This window comes from Cervus elaphus, chromosome 1 (assembly GCF_910594005.1).
Source record: "Cervus elaphus chromosome 1, mCerEla1.1, whole genome shotgun sequence".
In the NCBI taxonomy this organism is placed as follows: Eukaryota; Metazoa; Chordata; class Mammalia; order Artiodactyla; family Cervidae; genus Cervus; species Cervus elaphus.
In genome coordinates, this window is record NC_057815.1 from 87586750 (window position 1) to 87606209 (window position 19460).

The 19460-nt window shown below is 51.4% G+C and overlaps 1 protein-coding gene across 3 annotated transcripts in view; it reads left to right on the forward strand.

The window, feature by feature from the left end:
* Nucleotides 1-19460, forward strand: part of TSPAN18 (tetraspanin 18) — a 199448-nt gene that overhangs the window by 112910 nt on the left and 67078 nt on the right. For all 3 annotated transcript variants that reach the window (XM_043910022.1, XM_043910031.1, XM_043910041.1), the window contains one exon: nucleotides 18918-19058. The gene's annotated coding sequence lies outside the window, so the exon portion shown is untranslated. The remainder of the gene's footprint in view (nucleotides 1-18917; nucleotides 19059-19460) is intronic.

Sequence of the window (19460 nt, forward strand, 5' to 3'; positions counted from 1 at the left end):
GGAAGAGCATCATGGCTGGGACCTAGTGACAGATGAGAGAGAGGTTCAAGTCAAGGCGGGGGAGGTTGGCAGGGATCTAACTATGAGGATCTGGTCATGGATTTGGACTTTTAAATTGAATAAGAAGCAGTAGATAAGGTTTTAAGCAAGGAGGGACATGGTATAATTTTGACTTTAAGAAGTAAGTAGTTTACAAACTCATAAACATTTCTCCCTGGAAAAGGAAATGGCAACCCACTCCAGTATTCTTGCCTGAAAAATCCCATGGACAGAGGAGCCTGGTGGTTCATGGGGTCGCAAAGAGTCGGACATAGCTGCATGACTAAGCACAAGCAGTTCTAGCTGAAAGGATCTCTAAATAGGATCTAGTCCTTCTGTCTATAGTACGGTGGGGAACCTGAGGCCCTGGAGGTGAGAAGTTGGTGGGCAACATCATACAGCATTTGGAGGCAGAAGCAACCCTGGAACGCAGGACCCCAGACTCCAGCTTCAGTTCTCTTTCCTTTGAAAGGTCAGCAGAAGCCCCAGCCCAGGAACAACCTCTGTCTCCTTCAAGGATGAGCCCAGCACAGTCCTGGCCCAATAGCCTGCAGGATCACGCTAGCGTCGGTGCTTTCCCAGGTCAAACCAGTGGCTGTCCGTTTCCCATGACGACCTCTGTTCCACGGCCACCATCTCTAGATCCCTCGACACCGAAGAAACACACATGGGCCAAGTTTGAATTTTAAACCACACCCTCGCTGTAGTAATTGCAATTCTGCCTGAACGTACTTGACCCCATGCAAAGAGACATCTGCTAGCAATTCTGGGAATGCAGTTAGCATTTTTGCTCTGTGATGCTCAGAGCATTTCACGTGCATGACCATGTTTCTCCCTCTTGGAGGGGAGTCCTGGCAGCACAACCCTCTCTCTTTTGCAGATGGGGTGATGAGGCCAGGAGTGGCCAGCTGACTTACACAGAGTCAGGGAGGGAGGGCGAGCCAGAGAAGGGGCCTCTCTCGGCAAGTGAAAGGGAAGAGAAAGAATAAAATGAATATACCACCTTCAGAGTCTAGCATCAGACTCTAAGAATCATTCTCCAGGCTCTGAGAATCATAAAATGATAGAGCTGACATGCCTCAGAGATGGCTGGGTCCAGTGGATCCTCAGGTTATTTATTTATTTGGCTGCACTAGGTCTTCCTTGCGGCATGTGGGATCTATCTGTGCTGCGGTATGCAGGGTCTTTAGTTACAGCATGTGAGAGCTAGTTCCCTGACCAGGGATCGAACCCCACATTGGGCTCCCTGCATTGGGAGTGTGGAGTCTAAGCCACTGGATCACCAGGGAAGTTCAATCTTATGGGAATTTAAAAAAAAATCCTTTTAGGGATAATACATACACAGTAAAATACATCCATCTCCCGTACACAGCTCAGAGATTCTCTTAGGGACCGAGTAACAACCATGCAGACCAAGCTGGAGGTGAAGCCTGGCCATGCAGAACTGGGGAGACGAGGGCCCCGGTTTGAGATGGCAAGATGTGCAACAGCCCAGGGGCAGAAATGGATTTGAGTGGGGAAGGATGGAGTGAAGAGCGTCATATGGCCTCGTGACAGATGAGGGAGAGGCTCAAGCCAAGGCCAGGGAGGTTGGCAGGCACCCATCCCACCAGCCCAGAGGCGATCCTGTGTCCCATCCCCGGTGACACGCTCCTTTCCTCACCACCCCCCCGCCTTACCCCCAAGTACCTACTGTTCTGGCTTCAGTCACCATCAAGCTGTTGTTCTTGTTCTTGAACTTCATGTAAACGGAATCATACAGCTTGAGTTCCTCCAGGCCTGGATTCTTTTGCTCAACGCAGTGATTTTATGATCCTTCTATGTTGTTACACATGACACTTCTATGTTGTTACACATGACAGTAGTTCTTTTTTTTAGCTGTTGTGTAATATTCCATCACACACACACACACACACACACACACAAATATATGCTTCCTTGGTGGCTCATCAGTAAAAGAATCTGCCTGCAATGTGGGAGGTGAGGGTTCAATCCCTGTGTTGGGAAGACCCCCTGAAGAAGGAAATGGCAACCCACTCCAGTATTCTTGCCTGGGAAATCCCATGGACAGAGGAGTCTGGTGGGCTACAGTCCATGGGGTCATAAAGAGTTGGACACAACTTAGCAACTAAGCTACCACCTCCATACATATGAAATGACTTACCACAGCACTTTTATATATATATATATAACAACTGATTCATCTATTTTTCTGTGTGGGCATCAAGTTATATCCCATTCGGGGGTGCTTATAAAGAGAGCTGCAACAAATATTTTGTGATCCAGGTCATTTTATGGGCACATGCAGGCTTTTCTCTTGGGTGTATAACCAGGAGTGGAAATAATGAATTGTCATGGGTTTGACTTTAATAGACAGTACCAAAGAGGATGGTTGTGCCATGTGAAGCTCCTGCCACCTGTGTGTGACTATTCTAGTCTCTCCATCTCCTCACCCATGCTTGATGTCATCCCTCTGTTCAATTTTAGTCAACCGGTGGGCCAGTACCTCAGTGCCACGATGAGATACTGTGGTTTTTATTTGCATTTCCCTGGCGAGTAATGATGCTGAGCACCTTTCATATACTTATCAGCTATGTGAATATCTTCTTTGGGGATGATCTTTTCAAGTCTTTCACCCAATTTCAACTGGGTTATTTTCTTATTGATTTGTAGGCATTCTTTACATGTTCTGGATACAAGTCCTCTGTCATACGTATGTATAATAAATACAGCTTTCAGTCTGCGTTTTTTTTTTTTTTTTTGACTCTCTAAATGGTGTCTGGGGATAGTTTGAGAAGGAAGAGAATAAATACTATGGAGAGCTTCTGTTGTGACCATCCAGGTGCTCGGCACGTCCGTCTCAACTTTGCTGATGTTCATCACCACTCAGGGAGGTGAATGTCATCACCCTATCTCTTCAGGCCCCCACACCACCTGACAATAAGGGATTTAAGGAACTGGCCCGCCATCTCAGAGTTGGCAAGTGCCTGGGCTGAACTTCTCTGGTCCCAAGCTGCCTCTTTCTGTTTTGAGTGTCAACTGGAGATGTAGTGGTCCCCTCTACCTCCCACCCCCCACCCCCATCCTTAGCCTGTCTTGCCATCAACAGCCAAGTGGAGAGAAAAATCAAGGAGGTGCATATCTCTTTGCCTTTCCTGGAGTGAGGGCTTTCTAATTTGGCCGCCTTGTTTTATTTGAAGTGAATTTCTTGGCATCTTTAACTAAATTCACATTCCATTGCAGATTCACAAGAGCTTCCAAAAGCATCTTGAAAAGGTTGGCACGGCCTGGTGTTTGGGATTATTCTTAATGCCAATACCTTAAATGTATATAATTCGTTTAGTTTAGAAAGTGCTTCCATGATGAATGTCTTATTGCATATTCATTAGTTAAGCCAGTGAAATAAGCAGGGCAACAGTCATTAACGAGCTCACGTTCAGAGGCCAGAACTGATTTGTCCTGATCTGCAGAAGCTGGGGCTGGAGATACCTCGGGAAACAAAACATCAGGACTCAGTCGGGGTCTGGCTGTTCCCAGGAGCCCCAGGCATTCAGCAGAAACAGCCAACTCCGGGTGTGTGCGTGCTGGGCCAGCGCGGCCGGGAGGAAATGGAGTTGCATTTATTATAAACTGTGAACCAAGACAGCCTTCCTGCCCAGCGGGAGGACAGGTAGGGAAGTGCCTGCTTGTCCGGGAGTTTTCTGTCTCTCACCTGGCATTCCACAATTGTTTGAGGAGTTCTGCTGGGAGCAGGGCCTGTGCCAGGGAAGCAGAGATGAGTCAGCAGGTTCGAGTCCTTTCGCAGCGAACCCAGCCCTGTTAACAAGTACCATTGATTGAGCGCTCTCTGCCTGCCAAGCCCAGAGTGAACTCCGTGGGCGTTCATGTCCTCTAACCCTCACCAGGACCTGTGAGTGTGATGACCCCCTCAGGCTGTGGGGGAGCCAGGGAGAGGCCTGTACACTGCCAACTCTGCAGGAGGCAGGAGCAAGGCTGACCCAAACAGGGCACAGGGCCTCCAAGGACAGAAATCAGGAAGGCTTCATGGAGGTGGTGACTTTTAACCAAGGCCCTTGAAGAAAGGGTAGGATTTTGAGTGCAGAAATAGGAACAGGGGGCCGTGCTAGCTGAGGCAACAACAGAGGCAAAGGCCAGAGATGGGAGAGCAAGTTCAGGCAGCTGAGGGTGGTGGTCAAGGGCATGCCCTGCAGTCAGCAAGACCCAAGAGTGAGCCTTGGCTCCCCATACACCTGTTCTTTGATCTTCAGTGAATTGTATCACCTTCCCCCTCCTCAGTCTCCCTCAGCTTTTAAAAAAAATTGAGGTGAGGGAATTCCCTGGCAGTCCTGTGATTAGGACTCAGCGTTTTCACTGCGGGTTTAATCTCTGGTTGGGGAATTAAGATCCTGCAAGCCACACAGCACGGCCAAAAATAATAATAATAATTGCAACTTCATTTCATTAAAGAAAATTGAGGTGAAATTCACATGACATAAAATTAACCATTTTAAATTAACAGTCCAGTGGCATTTAGTCCAGTGTTATGCAATCACTGCTTTTATCTAGCTCCAGAACCTTTCCTTCAACCAAAAGAAAACCCCAGACACATCAAGGGTGCCTCCCTGCAGCCTATGGCAACCACTAATTTGCTTTCTGTGTATATAGACTGACCTATTCTAGAAATCTTATATAAATGGAACCATACAACACACGGCCTTTTGTACCTGACTTCTTTCACTCAGCCTAATGTTTTGGAGGTTTATCCATACTATAGCATGTATTGGTACTTCCTTTTTCTGAGAGAATAATACTCCATTGAATGGATCTATTACATTCCTATGTTTATCCATGTAAATATTGATGACATTTGGGGTGTTTCCATCTTTTGACTCCTGTGAACAGTGCCGCTGTCAGCATTTGGGTACAGTGTCTGTTTAGTCCTGTCTTCAGTTCTCTGGGGCACAGACCCAGGAATGGAATTGCTGGGTCATAAGGTGGCACAATGGTAAAGAATCTTTTGCCAATGCAAGAGATGCAGGTTCGATCCCTGCGTCAGGAAGATCCCCTGGAGGAGGGAATGGCAATCCAGTATTCTTGCCTGGAGAATTCCATGGACAGAGGAGCCTGGTAGGCCCAAGTCCATGGGGTCTTTAAGAGTCGGACACAACTGAGCAATGGAGCTTGCATGCACACACATGGTAATTTTATGTTGAGCTTGTTGATGGATACCACAAAATGATGGATACCACATCATTTTGAACCTCAGTTTCTGCATCTGTAGAAGGGATGATAATGACAGCTTTCCCATACAAGGTGGATGGAACAGGGTTTTTGAGGATTAAATGAAGTCCAGCACCCAGGGTAGCCAGGGCTCAGGGTGCATTGGGAGAGCTCCTGTTGCAGAGGGCTGAAGGGTGTGGGCGGGAAGGATGAGGGGCTGGGCTCAGCTGCGTCCCCGGGTGGTGGGCTGACTGAGGCATTCTGCCCTTTCCTCTCCAAGACGGGGCAGAGTGTGCAGGTGGCTGGTGCTCTGGGAACCAGAGCCTTGTCCTGCTCTTAGATCCAAGGAGGCTAGCCTGCCCTGGCCCCACTGCACCGCCCTCACTCAGGGCCCTGGCTGTCGGATTCATGCCCGGGGCCTGGGGGCGGGGGAGCCACCACTGCCTGAAAGGGTAATTTCCCCCCCCGTTTGCCTCCTGCCCCCTCGCCGCTTCACTCCTTTCAGAGCCTGGCATGGAGCTGTTCTGGCTTGGCCAGCAGCAGGGGCTCAGAAACCGAATTAACAGGTAACAATTCCCATTTTCTGCCTGTCACCCGCCTGGCTGAGCTGCAAGATCTGTGACATAACAAGAATTGGGGGAAGGGTAGGGAGGAGCCTGATGGGTGGGAATCATTTGAGAGGGAGAGACCCCCAGGCTTGTGATGGGGGAAGGGGCCGGGACGGCACCAGGGAAGCAGTCACCGGTGACCCACACTCCCACTGGCTGCCATCCTTGAGCCGCCTGTCCCAGGAGGTGGCAGAGGGGAATAGCCAGCTATTCATGCATCCATGGGTCATCCCCCAGGGATGACCCTAACCACTTGGAATCCCTGCCCTCCATCTCAGTTGTATTCAGGCCCCCTTTGTGAGTGGGAGGCAAGCCCTGGGGTCCAGCAATCAGGCAGAACTGAGGTCAAATCCAAGTGCAGCCACGTAGGAGTTGCCAGTGACCCTGGGCAAATGATAACCTCTCTGAGCCTCAGCTCCATCTATCAAGTAGGAGCTAACGAAACTTCTTGGCTGGGTTGTTGCTGGTGTTGAGTGATGCCAGGAGGAACAGGGTCGCCCAGCGTGTCTGAAGCTCTTGATGCTCAGTCCGGTGGGGGAGCAGTAGTCGTGGTTGAAGGGACCGTGTCATGATCGGCCTGTGTCTCAGGTCTGACTCCCGCTGGGTGCAGACTCCCAAGACGGCAGGAGCCGTGTCTGTCTCCTTTGTGACTTAGGTTGGGTTGTCTAAAAGCAGAACATGAACAGGGACAGTTGTGTAAGTGAATTACTGAGGGAGGATACTCAGGACCAGGGAGAGAAGCAGGATAAGGCAGAGAAGAAGTTAAGCAGGGATGGGGTTCAAGAGCTTTCTAGCCTCGGCTGGACTCCAGGGGAGCTCCGGGGCGTGAATGACATTGAGTTTGTGGCCAGCACACTCTGTCGGGGGCAATGGGCTATGCCTCGGCATGGGGACAGGGCTGTAGCTTCCCAGGCATCACTGGGTGATGTGGACCCAAACAGCCAGAGCCAGCAGTGCCCCCAGAGAAGGGGCACATGGAGACTTTTGCATCCATCATGGCTGTGGCCAAAGGAGGGGTGTGCCCTCCAGGGGGCTTCCCCAGTGGCTTAGCTATAAAGAATTCACCTTCAGTGCAGGAGATCTAGGTTCCATCCCTGGGTCGAGCAGATCCCCTGGAGGAGAGCATGGCAATCCACTCCAGTGTTCACGCCCTCCAGGGAAGGACGCCCACACCTGCAATCCCTTACTCTGGAATTAGAAAACACCGGCTGTGGTGCCTGGCAGACTTAGGTGTGAAGCCCCTTTCTACCACCTACTGGAATCACCCACCTCTCTGGGTCTCCATTTAGAGACCCCTCCATGGGCTTTCCAGGTGGTGCTAGTGGTAAAGAATCCACCTGCCAAAGCAGCAGATGCAAGAGACACAGGTTCCATCCCTGGGTTGGGAAGATACCCTGGAGGAGGAAATGGCAACCCACTCCCATATTCTTGCCATGGGAAGATCCCATGGACAGAGGAGCCTGGCGGGCTACAGTCCATGGGGTCACAGAGTTGGACACAACTGAGCATCTGAGCGCAATACCCCATAGGGTCCACAGGAGGACACATCAGATGCTATGTGGACAGCGGCTCCATCGTAGCCCCCAAGTACCTGTTGGGCAGGTGGCGTCAGGCTTCCTGCTCTCTCCATCTGCGTGGAGGCTCTCACCATCCCAGGACCGGTCTCTCCTGCCTGGCCCCGCCTGGCGCTCCTTCCCTCCCCCAGACGGGAGGTGGACTAGTGATCTCTAGTAACCCCTGTCCCCAGGGCCAGGAGTGGGGAAGGCCATTGTTCTCAGCTCCCTTCCTCCAGGAATGAGAAACACAGCTGGAGCTTTCAGCATCAGGGTCAACCAAGGACTGGGATTTCCCCAGAGGTGTTTGTCCCCAGATGATTGAGGAATTCTCATTGGTATTTAACAATACATGGAGATATTCCCCTCATGAATAAAAAGGACACGTTTCAGGGGAGGTTAGAAGCCCTAATGGTGGGTTCCTTTCTCCAGAGCTCTGAGAAGTGGCCACTGTTTGTCCAGAAAACTGATGTTTAGAACAGAGCCGTGTTTGCATGTGGCCAAGGTGTCATAAGGCAAGCCCCCCTTCAGGGTGGGCCTACCAGGGGTCTGGGAGGGCTGTACTCCCTCCTGTGAGGACCAGCCACTTCTCAGAGTCCCTGCTGACCTGAGGATGGCACAGAGCAGTGAGGGAGATGTAGCTGAGATTTCCCCCAGATGTGATGTGGCTGGAGCTGTAATTGTAATACTAACAAAAGCTCCCACTTACTGAGGCTAAGTTGGCCCAGACACTATGCTGGGCAATCTCCTTGTGTCTTCTTGTTTAACTTTATGAGTGAGAAATGTCATTGAACACATTTTACAGGTGAGGAAACTGAGGCTTCGAGGGGTTCACATAAGGTTTCCAGTCTCATAATGAACCATGGGCTCAGCCTTTGAATTTAGCCTCATCCCCCACCCCTAGTTAAGCTGTAAGAGCCCTGGGTTGTTGAATCTGTCAGCACCTGGCTGGCTTTCTCCCAGGTACAGGGCATGTCACCCCCGGGACTCTGAAGCCTCAGGGACTTCAGATTCTTCCTCATCTCACTTTTGCCCATCTGCAGGGACTTGGCCCCCTTCCATTCACTTGAACATTGAAGATCATTGTACTAGTGGTTAAGAGCCTGCCTGCCAGTGCAGGAAACGTAAAAGACACTGATTCAGTCCCTGGGTCAGGAAGATCCCCTGGAGGAGGAAATGGCAACCTACTCCAGGATTCTTGCCTTGAGAACCCCATGGACGGAGGAGCCTGGCAGACCACAGTCCCTGGGGTCAAAAAGAGTCAGACACGACTGACGTGACTTAGTGCACACGTCTGATTTTGTAGAGGAGAAAACAGAAGCCCAGGGCACACAGCAGGGCTGTCCCAGAGCTGAGACGAGAACAAAGGTTTCTGCCTTCTGGTCAGCATTCTTGATGGTTTTGACCTTATTGCTTTAATCCAATGCCAGAGTTTGCCTTGGGTGTTGGCGTGTGCGTGTACTTGTATGCGTTTGTGTATGCGTGTCTGTATGTGTATGTGTGAGTGAAGAGCCAGAGTGGGTCGGGAGAGGGAGGGGGCCCAGGAGGCCCACGGGGTGAGGAAGAAGGCCTCCCTGCTCAGCCACCTTCATGTGACAGCTGAGCCTGGGCCAGCAGTGAGCCCGGCTGGCCCTAAGTGAGGACAACTGCACCCTGGCTTTGCAGCCCCTCCCTACATCTACCTGGAGGGTCATGTTTCCTGTCTGTCATCTGGGCTAGTACTGCGTCCGTGGAGGTTGGTGGCCAGAGCACTGGCCCTGTGGCCTTGCCCTGTGGCTGAGCAGGGAGCTTTATATAAACTCCAGGCAAGAGAAATATTCGATCCGATGTGCCCTGGAAGCGTTCCCATCAGTTTCCCGGCAGGGGGGCTTCAGACCTCCAAAGAACAAGGCTTGAACTTCAGACAAAGAAGGAAAACCCTGGACCTGAAGTGGCCCCCATCAGCCTCTCTGTGAATTCTGTTTGGCTCCCCACTAGCCCAGGCTTTGCCAGCCGTGACCACCGGCTCCCTGGCCTCTCCCCTTTCAAGTCTCCGCCAGAGAACAGCCTAGAGGCTGCTCCTTCCACCTGTCATGCCAAGGAAGGCCCCTGAGCCACTGATTGGGCTGTGCCATCTGCGTTTCCTCCTCTTCGCCTTCTCCTTGGACTGGAGCCCACTCATCTGGGAGCTATCGCCCACTCCTTCATTGGTGCTGCTATCCGTTCCATCTAGCGCCTGGGGATGGCCAGCAATTTGAGCCTTTGGAGGTACAGCAATGAGTAACCTTAAGATGAAGGTTTGAAGCACTTCCCAGCCTCTGCCCGCTCCCAGCTCCCTGTAAACTACATCTGCCACGTGACCTCTGCCCTCCCGCAGCACCTAACACAGAGATTTCTACAGTTGGCACTCAGGGAGTCTTTGCTGAATGAATAAATGAATGACAAATATCACTTTCCTGCCTTCTGTTGTAATGATTCTCCACCCACAGGAACTTCTCCACCCATAGGTCTAGAACTACATGCCAAGTTCTGCTTTAGACACTGAGTTTCTATATGTTCCCAGGGTATACTATTCTTACTGTGGTTTAATCGCTAAGTCGTGTCTGATTCTTGTGACCCCCATGGACTACTGCAGCCCACCAGGCTCCTCTGTCCATGGAATTTTCCAGTCAAGCATACCGGAGTGGATTGCCATTTCCTTCTCCAGGGGATCTTCCCGACCCAGGGATTGAACTTGGGTTTTCTGCATTGCAGGCAGATCCTTTACCATCTGAGCTACCAGGGAAACCCCATTATTCTTACTAATAATAACAAAATAGCTAAAACTGTCTGGCTCGTCCCCTATGCCAAACAGTGTGATCAGAGTGAGCATGACCTTCTCACAAGAATGCTGTTGGTGGGAGCTATTATTAGCCTCACTTTACAGCTAATAACTGAGGCTAACCCTTGGACAGCAAGGAGATCAAACCAGTCAATCCTAAAGGAAATCAATTCTGAATAGTCATCGGAAGGCCTGATGCTGAAGCTCCAATAATTTGACCACCTAATGTGATGAGCCGACTCTTTGGAAAAGACCCTGATACTGGGAAAGATTGAGGGCAGGAAGAGAAGGGAACAGCGGAGGATGAGTTTGTTGGATGGCATCACTGACTCAATGGACACAAGTTTGAGCAAACTCTGGGAGATGGTGAAGGACAGGGAGGCCTGGCGTGCTGCAGCCCATGGAGTTGCAAAGAGTTGGACACGACTTAGCAACTGAGCAACAACTGAGGCTAATAGCTAAGAGAAGTTCAGGGACTTTCCCAAAGTCACATAGCTAGTCAGAGGTAGAGACAGGACTCTACAAATGGTCTGACTCCAGAGCCCAGTGTTTTACGTTTATCAAGTAAGTGAATGACTCACCATTCCTGATGTTTCTGTAACTGAAGAAGTTGAGTCACATGAGAAGTAGCTCCGTTGGCCCCGTCTGTGCAAAGAAAGGTGTGTGTAATGCACACTCAGGCACACCACCACCACCCCTTGGCTCTCTCCAGGGTGATCCATCTGCTCTGGATTTGTCACTGTGTCCCTTACACTCCCCTCTCGAGCAGACCACACAGTGGCCCCTGCATCCGAGGTTCCTGATATAGTCTCTTTGCTCAGCTGCACTTGTGGTTACTGTGCCTGAAAATATGGATTTTTATTTTTATTTTTTTCTTTATGGATGTGGTTGGTTTTATTTGCTTCGGGGTTTTTGTTTGCTTGTTTTTACTTTTCGGCCATGCTGCGTGGCAAGCAGCATTTTAGTTTCCCAACCAGGGATTGAACCCGTGCCCCCTGCAGTGGAAGCGCAGAGTCTTAACCGCTGGGTCTCCAGAGAAGTCCTGAATCCTTCTTAAATGCAGCTGGTTTGAAGATTTTTATGGCGGGGGGGCGGGGGGGGCGGGGACAGGGGAGGAGAAATAACCAGTGAGGAATAAACCCCAAATTCCAAGATAAACCTAAGTCCATGGAGATATGCAGGCTCATAAAATGCTCTGGGGCTTCCCAGCTTGATGGGTGTGAATGCCTGTCAAATCTTGCAAGACATTTGTTCCTTCATTCATCCTCAAAAGCTTAGGTGCTCATGCAGCCAAGCAATGATGGAGTTTGGAGCATTGGTGATCATCCAGCGAGGGCAGGTGGCATAGGCAATAGTGAGTTACAGATGGTTGTTGAGCAGGAGAGTGGCATGGTCCAAGCTCTGCTCCCTGAGGACCCGTCTCCCTGCCCACGGGAGGATGGAATAGGCGGAGGGCAGCAGGGAGATGGTGTGGAGGCTGATGGCCGTGGACCAGGAGAGAAAGGATGAAGGCTTGGATTCGGGAAGTGGGGCCCATGGAGGTGGCCGGCAGAGGGGAGAGGGCAAGGTAGGAAGTTTCCTGGTAGGCGGGACCAAGCTCTAAGTGAGGCATAGAGAGTGGAATCCTAAAGCCTGAATATTTGAGAGACTGTCTGATTGGGAGGATTCCTGGAGAGGCCATTTCTGGGTAAATAATAGTGATGTGTTAGTAGTTCAGTCGTGTCTGACTCTTTGTGACCCCATGGATTATAGGCCGCCCAGTTCCTCTGTCCATGGAATTCTCCAGGCAGGAATACTGGAGTGGTTGGCCGGTCCCTTCTCCAGGGGAAATTCCTAACCCAGGGCTTGAACCCTTGTCTCCTGCATTGCAGGTGGGTTGTTTACCATCTGAGCCACCAGGGAAGCCCAAATAATAACAGTATAGTTATAATAGATATTACTGGAGCCTGACTCTGTGCCAGACTCTGTACTTTATGTTTTCTATCATATGCAATACAAGACCCCTCTGAAGTAACAACTGTTCTGTTTCCATCTTGCACATGGGGGAACTGAGGCATGGTTAACTCAACAGAGGTGACACAGTGAGTAACTGGTAGAGCTGAGATTCGGCTCTAGGCAGCTGCCTGCAGAGCGCCCCCAGGTAACCCCTGCCGGCCGCTGCCCCTCCATCCACAGGCCAGTGGGAGGCCGGCTTCGTTTCAGCAAAGGACATGGATTTCCAAGCTTGACAGCTGAGCAGAGAGGACCAGGACGAGTGCTGCTGCTGCTGCTAAGTCGCTTCAGTCGTGTCCGACTCTGCGACCCCATAGACGGCAGCCCACCAGGCTCCTCTGTCCCTGGGATTCTCCAGGCAAGAACACTGGAATGGGTTGCCATTTCCTTCTCCAATGCATGCATGCATGCTAAGTCGCTTCACTCATGTCCGACTCTGCGACCCCATGGACAGCAGCCCACCAGGCTCCTCTGCCCACAGGATTCTCTAGGCAAGAGTGCTGGGTTGTCATTTCCTTCTCCACAGGACGAATGAGGATCACATTAAACCCAGTGTCTGTGCAGAAGCAGCACAGCAGGGAGGAGGCCGGCAGCCTGCCTGGGCTCTTTGCTCTGCCTGGTGGGGACATAAGCCCAGAATATTAATGAGAGGGCAGGGTAGGAAGGAAAAGGAAGGAAAGAAGAAAAATCGCTGCCCGTCATACCTGTCCTTTGGCGAGGCCGGCTAATTATCAAACCCTCGGCAATAAAATATTTCGTTTTGGTGTAATTGCAAAGTAATTATGTGGTATGGGTTGTGTATTAATCGTGTTGATTAATAACACTCAGGTAGTAATTAAACATCTGCTTCATAATCAAGTGTGGGCTGCAGCTTAACATACATGCGTGCACGCATGCGTGCCTGGGCCACAGGCAGAGCTCCTTCGTCCCTGTGGGCGTGTGTGTGTGAGAGAGAGAGAAAGAGAGGAAGCCTGGCTGAGTTAAGCGACCCCTCCCCTCCCCACCATACAATAGGCCTTTGTGCCCCCTGCTCACTGGAACACGGGGAGGAACCAACCTGGGCCTGGGCCATGCCAACCTGCAGCCACTCTCGGAACAGAACCCCAGGCCCCTGTGTGCCCCTCCTGGCTGAGCTGCCTGGCTGGCAGGGTGGGCACAGGGACTCAGGGTTCCACACACAGCAAGGTGCTAGAGGGTCTTAGAACACCCTTTGCTATCAGTATTGGATGAGTTGGGCTTTTGAGGGTCCTTTCTTGGGCAGATTACTTTTCTCCAGAGCTAGGAGAAAGTTCTAATTACAGGATCCACCAGGACTAAGGCCCAGGTAACAGCCCTGCACACCCATCTGATCTGATCGTCCCAGACGATGCAGGGACCAGGGCGGGATGCTGACCCGGGTGCCTGGAGCCTGGGGTTCTAGGCTGGATCCTCCTACCGCCAGCTGCTGTGTGATCTTGGGCAATTGGTTCTCCTCCGTCCCTCCGGTTCCAGGTCTGTAAGACAAAGGACACTGAGCTTACATGTCTCCAGGGGCCTTTCCAGATCTGCTCTACTTGGATTCTAATTTGGTTTGTACTAATTAGGAATCAGAGACAACTTAAATTCAATACATATGATCCTTAGTGGGTAAACAATTGGAAATAACTCCTTCCTTTATGACTTCTCAAAGGCTCACTCATGAGCAATGAGAACCCAAGCTAAAATCAATAGCTTTTATGTTTAAGGCAGAGAAATTGCAGATTCCTTGAGCTGCTGGGCATTACAATTCATTCTTGTATTTTAAAATTTTATGTTTATGTTTATGGACTGCCATTAGGTAATATGGATCCGTCCTGAAGGTTGATTTTTTTCATTAACTTAACTCATTTTACTTATTAGTTCACATTTATAGCTTGGGTTTAATAAGCACACGGCACAAAAGTCATAAAACAGCCCTTTTCTTTAGCAATATTTTAAAATCAGGACTCTTCTCTGAGTCATCCCACATTTATTTGCTCATAATTTGCTTCTCCTGTGATTTGAGGCCCAACACTGCCAATTCCAGCCACTCCTTTGACCTTGAACTTCAGTGTCTTCATTTGTAATAGGGGAAGGTCACCACTAATTTAAAAAAGCAATAAATGCTTACCTTTTATAAAGCAAGCATACAATAATCACTTAGTTTGTTCTGAATACCTCTTACAGATTATCTGGTTGAATTCCACATCTCTCTATTTTTTTCAGTTTAGAGGGGAGGCAACTGAGGCCCAGCGAGGTAAACTGACGTGCCTGAGAGAATGCATGAGGACAGTGACAGAGCTGGGACCAAACCCAGCATGTCCTAATCCAGTCATCATCTCCCCCACACACTCCTGTGTCACCTCCCCACAACCTGCCAGTTTCAACATCCCCCCCACCTTCCCCATCCCTCCAGCAACCCTTCATCCACCTCCAGCCCCACCATCAGGCCTGCCCATCCTCCCTCCATCCTCTCCTTGCCCGTTTCCCCTTGCCTGGTCTTCTAGCCATTGTCAACCTCCTAAGGCACGTTTCTGCTCTATGACCTTCAGTGGCTCCCCTTTGCCTTCGAATAGAGTTCATCGTCCTTGGTCCTGCACTCAAGGACCTTCATCATCCAGCCCCTTCCCATCTCATTTCTCATTCTACCCCTGTGGGCAGCCTCGCCTCTGGTCCTGAGTACCCACTGCCCACTTGAGCACCACCCTGCCTTTGCTCACTCTGGCCGTTTTGCCACAGTGCCCTCATCTCCATGCATTCAAATCTGCCTCCTCCTCCAGGAAGCCTTCCCTGGGGTCCAAGCAGGAAGGGGCCCCTCCTTCCTCTGAACTGAAAGCAAAGTGATGAGCCCCCCGAAGCCACTTTGAACTATAGAGACCTGGGCATGGTCACTCTTCCCTGTAACAGGAGCTCTTTTGAAAGGCAGAGTTGGTACCTCACCTTGCACCCCCAGAGTCCCAGTACATAGTAGGTGCTCCATTAATGCTCGCCATTAATGCTCCTGTCCCTTGAGGTCTCCAGGAAATAGAAAGCCTTGTGTCCTCTCACTCAGGGCCAGCCCAGTGCAAATTTGGCTAGAGAGCTTGTCCAAGTTCTATCAGCTTCCAGCAGCTCTGCTCCCCTCTGTTCCTGCGTGCTTCCTTCTGTCTGTTCAGAGGCATTCCTTCTTGGTCAGTGACTTGAACATGCAACCATGAAACCTCTCTCCACCTGTCGAAACTTCCCCATCTTGGGCCCCAGTTACTCAGCTTACTGCTGCAAGAATAGCCCTCTGGTTTCTGACAAGTGAAATCCAGTCATGACCTTAACAGTGAACCATGGCGAAGAACAGTAGCCGCGGAGGGGCCGAGCCCTGCTCTGTATCCAAGCCTGAAGACCCTCTGCTTTATGGGTGGGGAGACCGAGGCCCAGAGGAGGAGCAGGGGGACTTAACATAAAGGACTTGGCTGGATTCCCAGTCACTGCTCCCTCGGGAACTCTCTGCTACTTCCCGGGTTGCCTCGGCCACTAGATTTCGAACCACAGCCCTCTCTGTGGGCACGGAACTTCATGGTTTGCAAGCCTTTTCCCTTAGGCGGTCATCTTAGCAGCTCAGTGAGGGGGTCCCTGAGGCTCAGAGAGGCAGGTTGCAGCCGCAATCACATAGCCAGTGGCTAGTGGCTGGAGTCCAGGTCTGGCTGGTCCCCAGTGGGTGCAAGGTGCCACTCACCTGCTGGCTTCCCCGCTCCCTGGCAGCAGCCCCAGATGTCTACCAGGCTCTGTCTGCTGGATCTGTCCCTGGCTGGGGCAGGCAACCCCAGGGGCCATGGAGGAGACTGAGTCAAGAAAGAGGCCAAGGGCAGGACATGCCAGCCTCCTGGGCAGCAGTCAGAGGAGCATGGGATCCAGGGATAAGTGATGCGGGCCAGGCCGCATGGCAGGATCCGTGAGCACAGGCCCAACTCGTAGCCAGCAGAGCAGGGCTTCGGGGGCCACCATGGGATGGCCCGGGCCCTCTGCCTGCCCACTCCCCAGCCCCATTGGTCATCCAGGATTTCTGGGCCCCGGCTTCAGGCAGCAACTTCATTCAGCAGTGACCAACCCTCATTTACAATGTCTACACGTTCACACATGCAACTCCCCCTACTCCTTGCATGTGTTATAAGACACAAAGACTCCTGAATTTCTCTAGTGCTCCTTCTATTTTAAACAGTCTAGACAGCAGCATCCCACAGCAGTCAAGAGCTTCTGCCCTTAAATCAACTCTGGAGTTCAAATGCAATTGGTGATGTTTTAACAACCCTATGTCTCTGCTCATTATTTAACCTCTCTGAGCCTCAGTTTCTCCTCAATAAATTGGGAAAGCTAGCACTGTTAGAATTAAAGGGGAACTTGTGTTGAAAGCACTGACCACAGGACTCTTCCATCTCATTTTCCAACCTCCTCATGGACAGCCTGGACTCCAAGTCCTTCTCCCTCCGCTGTGTCTCCCCATGCCTTTGCTCACCCAGCACCCTGCCCACAGCTCCCTGCTTTCATCTCCACACACACACACATCTGCCCCCTCCTCCAGGAAGCCTTAATGTGCCTGCTGGTGTCATCACTGCCAGCATCATAAGGGCATTAGAAGAGGAGGACCCTCGGGCTTCCACGGTGGTCCAGGGTTTGAGACTCTGAGCTTCCACTGCAGGGGGGACGGGTTTGATCCCTGGTCAAGGAATTAAGATTCCGCAAGCATGCAGCAGAGCCAAAAAAAAAAGAGAGAGAGAAGGAAGCATACATTGGCATCTCTGCCTGTGAGTTGGTTGAGGTGGGGGTGGTGGTGGTTAGAGCTAACTTGGAGAGATCGTCGGGACTGGTGGTAAGTCTGACACCCCCTTTCACAACTAGAGAAGCTAAGAACCCCACAAAGGGGAGGATGTGCCTGAGTGCTCAGGGCAAGTTAGTTCCATGTTGGGGCTAGAACCCAGAACGCCTGCCTGCGGATCCAAGGGGTCCAATGCTGCCACCTCCTCCTGGGAGAGAGGACGCCCCCCCCACCACTGCCATGTTAATTGAGGGGGTGGTCTACTTCTCTCAGCAGATTTGAGGGAGCTGGGCTGGGATGGAAATGAGAGGGTGGATGTTGAGTGTCCTGCCTTTGAGCTGCTTCATCAGCTGGGGGAGGAGGTGGAGGCCCAGAGAGGCCAAGACACATCCATCATGTGTTGGGGTTGGGGGTTGAAGCAGGGACCACAGGCGGCCATGGTGAACCTGGAAAGAGTCACAGCTGCAGAGAGGCTGCCAGAACAGTCTCCACTGTCGCCTCTTTCCTGAAGCCGTTCATTTAGTTCTTCATCATACCCTTATTGGAAAAAGCTGACAACGCCACCCCTCCTGGGGAATTCGCCCCCCACCCTCCGCCCCTCCCCAGTTCTCATGTGCCGTCTGGTGACATTAGCTCACCAGCTTGCAGAGTGCTAATGACATTTGCATTTTGCTGGCTGGTGAAATGTGGGCTGGGATGTGGGGAGCCCGTGGGTAGGTGGGGAGTTGCAGCCAGCAGGGAGAGGCAGGTACGCTGGGCTGTGAAGGGAGAGATGGGGATGGACAGTGGGAGCTGAGAACATGAATCACGGGTAACATCGAGAGATTGTTTTTGTCTAAAGACTTGCCAAGGGCGCAAGGCACCTCCCAAGTCCAATGCTCTGACTCTCACAGACCCTGCTCTGGGTCGCCTCCCTAGCTTTTTGGAGTGATGGCTATGAGCCAAATGCTCTGCCGTGGCCCCACAGGCTTGGGAGAGTCGTTTTCACTCCCTGCAATCCTTCAAGAGAGATGCTACTTGTTTTCTTGTTCTGCAGACCAGGAGAGTGATGCTCTGAAAGGATGCCTGCTTCCCCTAGGGTCTCTCACTCCTGGAAAGAGGTTGCCCCGACATGTGATGGAGGTCCATTTGCCTGCAAGCCCATGCTCCCAGCCACCATGGGCACTACCTCCCATAGCTTGTCCAGGCTTAGACGCAGCCAGAGAACCACTCTCCGTTCAGGCCTGTGAGCAGCATTCATCTGTCAGACCAGGAGCAGAGCCGGTGCCCAGTCTGCTCCAGGGGTGCCCATCTGACGACCACAAGGGAGGGTGTGGCCCGGGAGAGAGCACCCAGCCACGGGTTAGGCAAAACTGCGGTTTCGACTTCACTCTGCCACCAACTTGCTCTGTGACTTTGGGCAAGTAGCTGCCCCTCTCTGGGTGGGGGTGGTCTCTTCATTGCTAAAACGAGGCCATTAGTCTGGCTGGATGGAGCATCCCAGGAGTGTATTTTCACATGAGGAAAAAAACTCTCTCCGCCAATGCGCGTGAACTCGCAGTTTCCTCCCACTCACTCAGACATATAAAATGATGTTTCACATCAAAGCAAATCGGGAGACATTCATCAAGCCTCCCGTTCTGCCAAGGGCGCTGTGCTAGACACAGTGGGTGTGACGCTTGCGTATTTCTATCCAGGACGGACACACACAGGCGTATGCATATCTTTGTGTCTTGGAATTGTTTGCAGGCAAGTTCAGCCAGGACCTAAAGGGTGACTCCCCCCACAATCCTGAGACCCAGGCCCAGGCTCCCGCCCACCAGCCGCCCTTTGCACTCTCTCCTCTGGGCCCAGAGCGCATTTTAAACAAACAGACCTTGGGCAGTGTGAGCTGATGGGGTCCCCCACTCGCAGTCGTGACCGGTTCTGCTTGTCTCTCACAGGTGGGCATCTCCGTGACAGCTGGGGCTTGCAGAGACCAGACCTTCCGAAACTGTCATCAAAGCAACGTGAACCCTTTGCATCTGAACCCCTAAAAACGTGGGCACAATCTTTTTCCAGACTTCTCAACACCGGCTACCCAGGTAAGGGAGCTCGGGGTGTTCAGCACGGGGTTTTATGCAGCTTTTGCTGCTGCTAACAGCAGCCGTCAGAGGACACCCTAATCATTCTTTATCACCGTGTGTTGTTGTATTCCCTTCATTAGCAGGAGAGCCCAGTGGCTAAGGCTTTAAAGTCGAACAGAGTTGGGTTCCAATCCTGAATCACCAGTTACTAGCTGTGTGACCTTGGGCAGGTTTCTCAACCTTTCTGTGACTCTGCTTCCTCCTCAGTCAAATGAGGAAGCAACAGCACCCCTCTCTTGGGTTTGTGGTGAAGATAAAATGAAGTAATATATGAAAAGCCCTTAGAACAGGACATGTAGTAAGCTTAGAACGCAGTAAGCGTTAGCTGTTACTAATAGCATCACTGTACTTGTGACAATC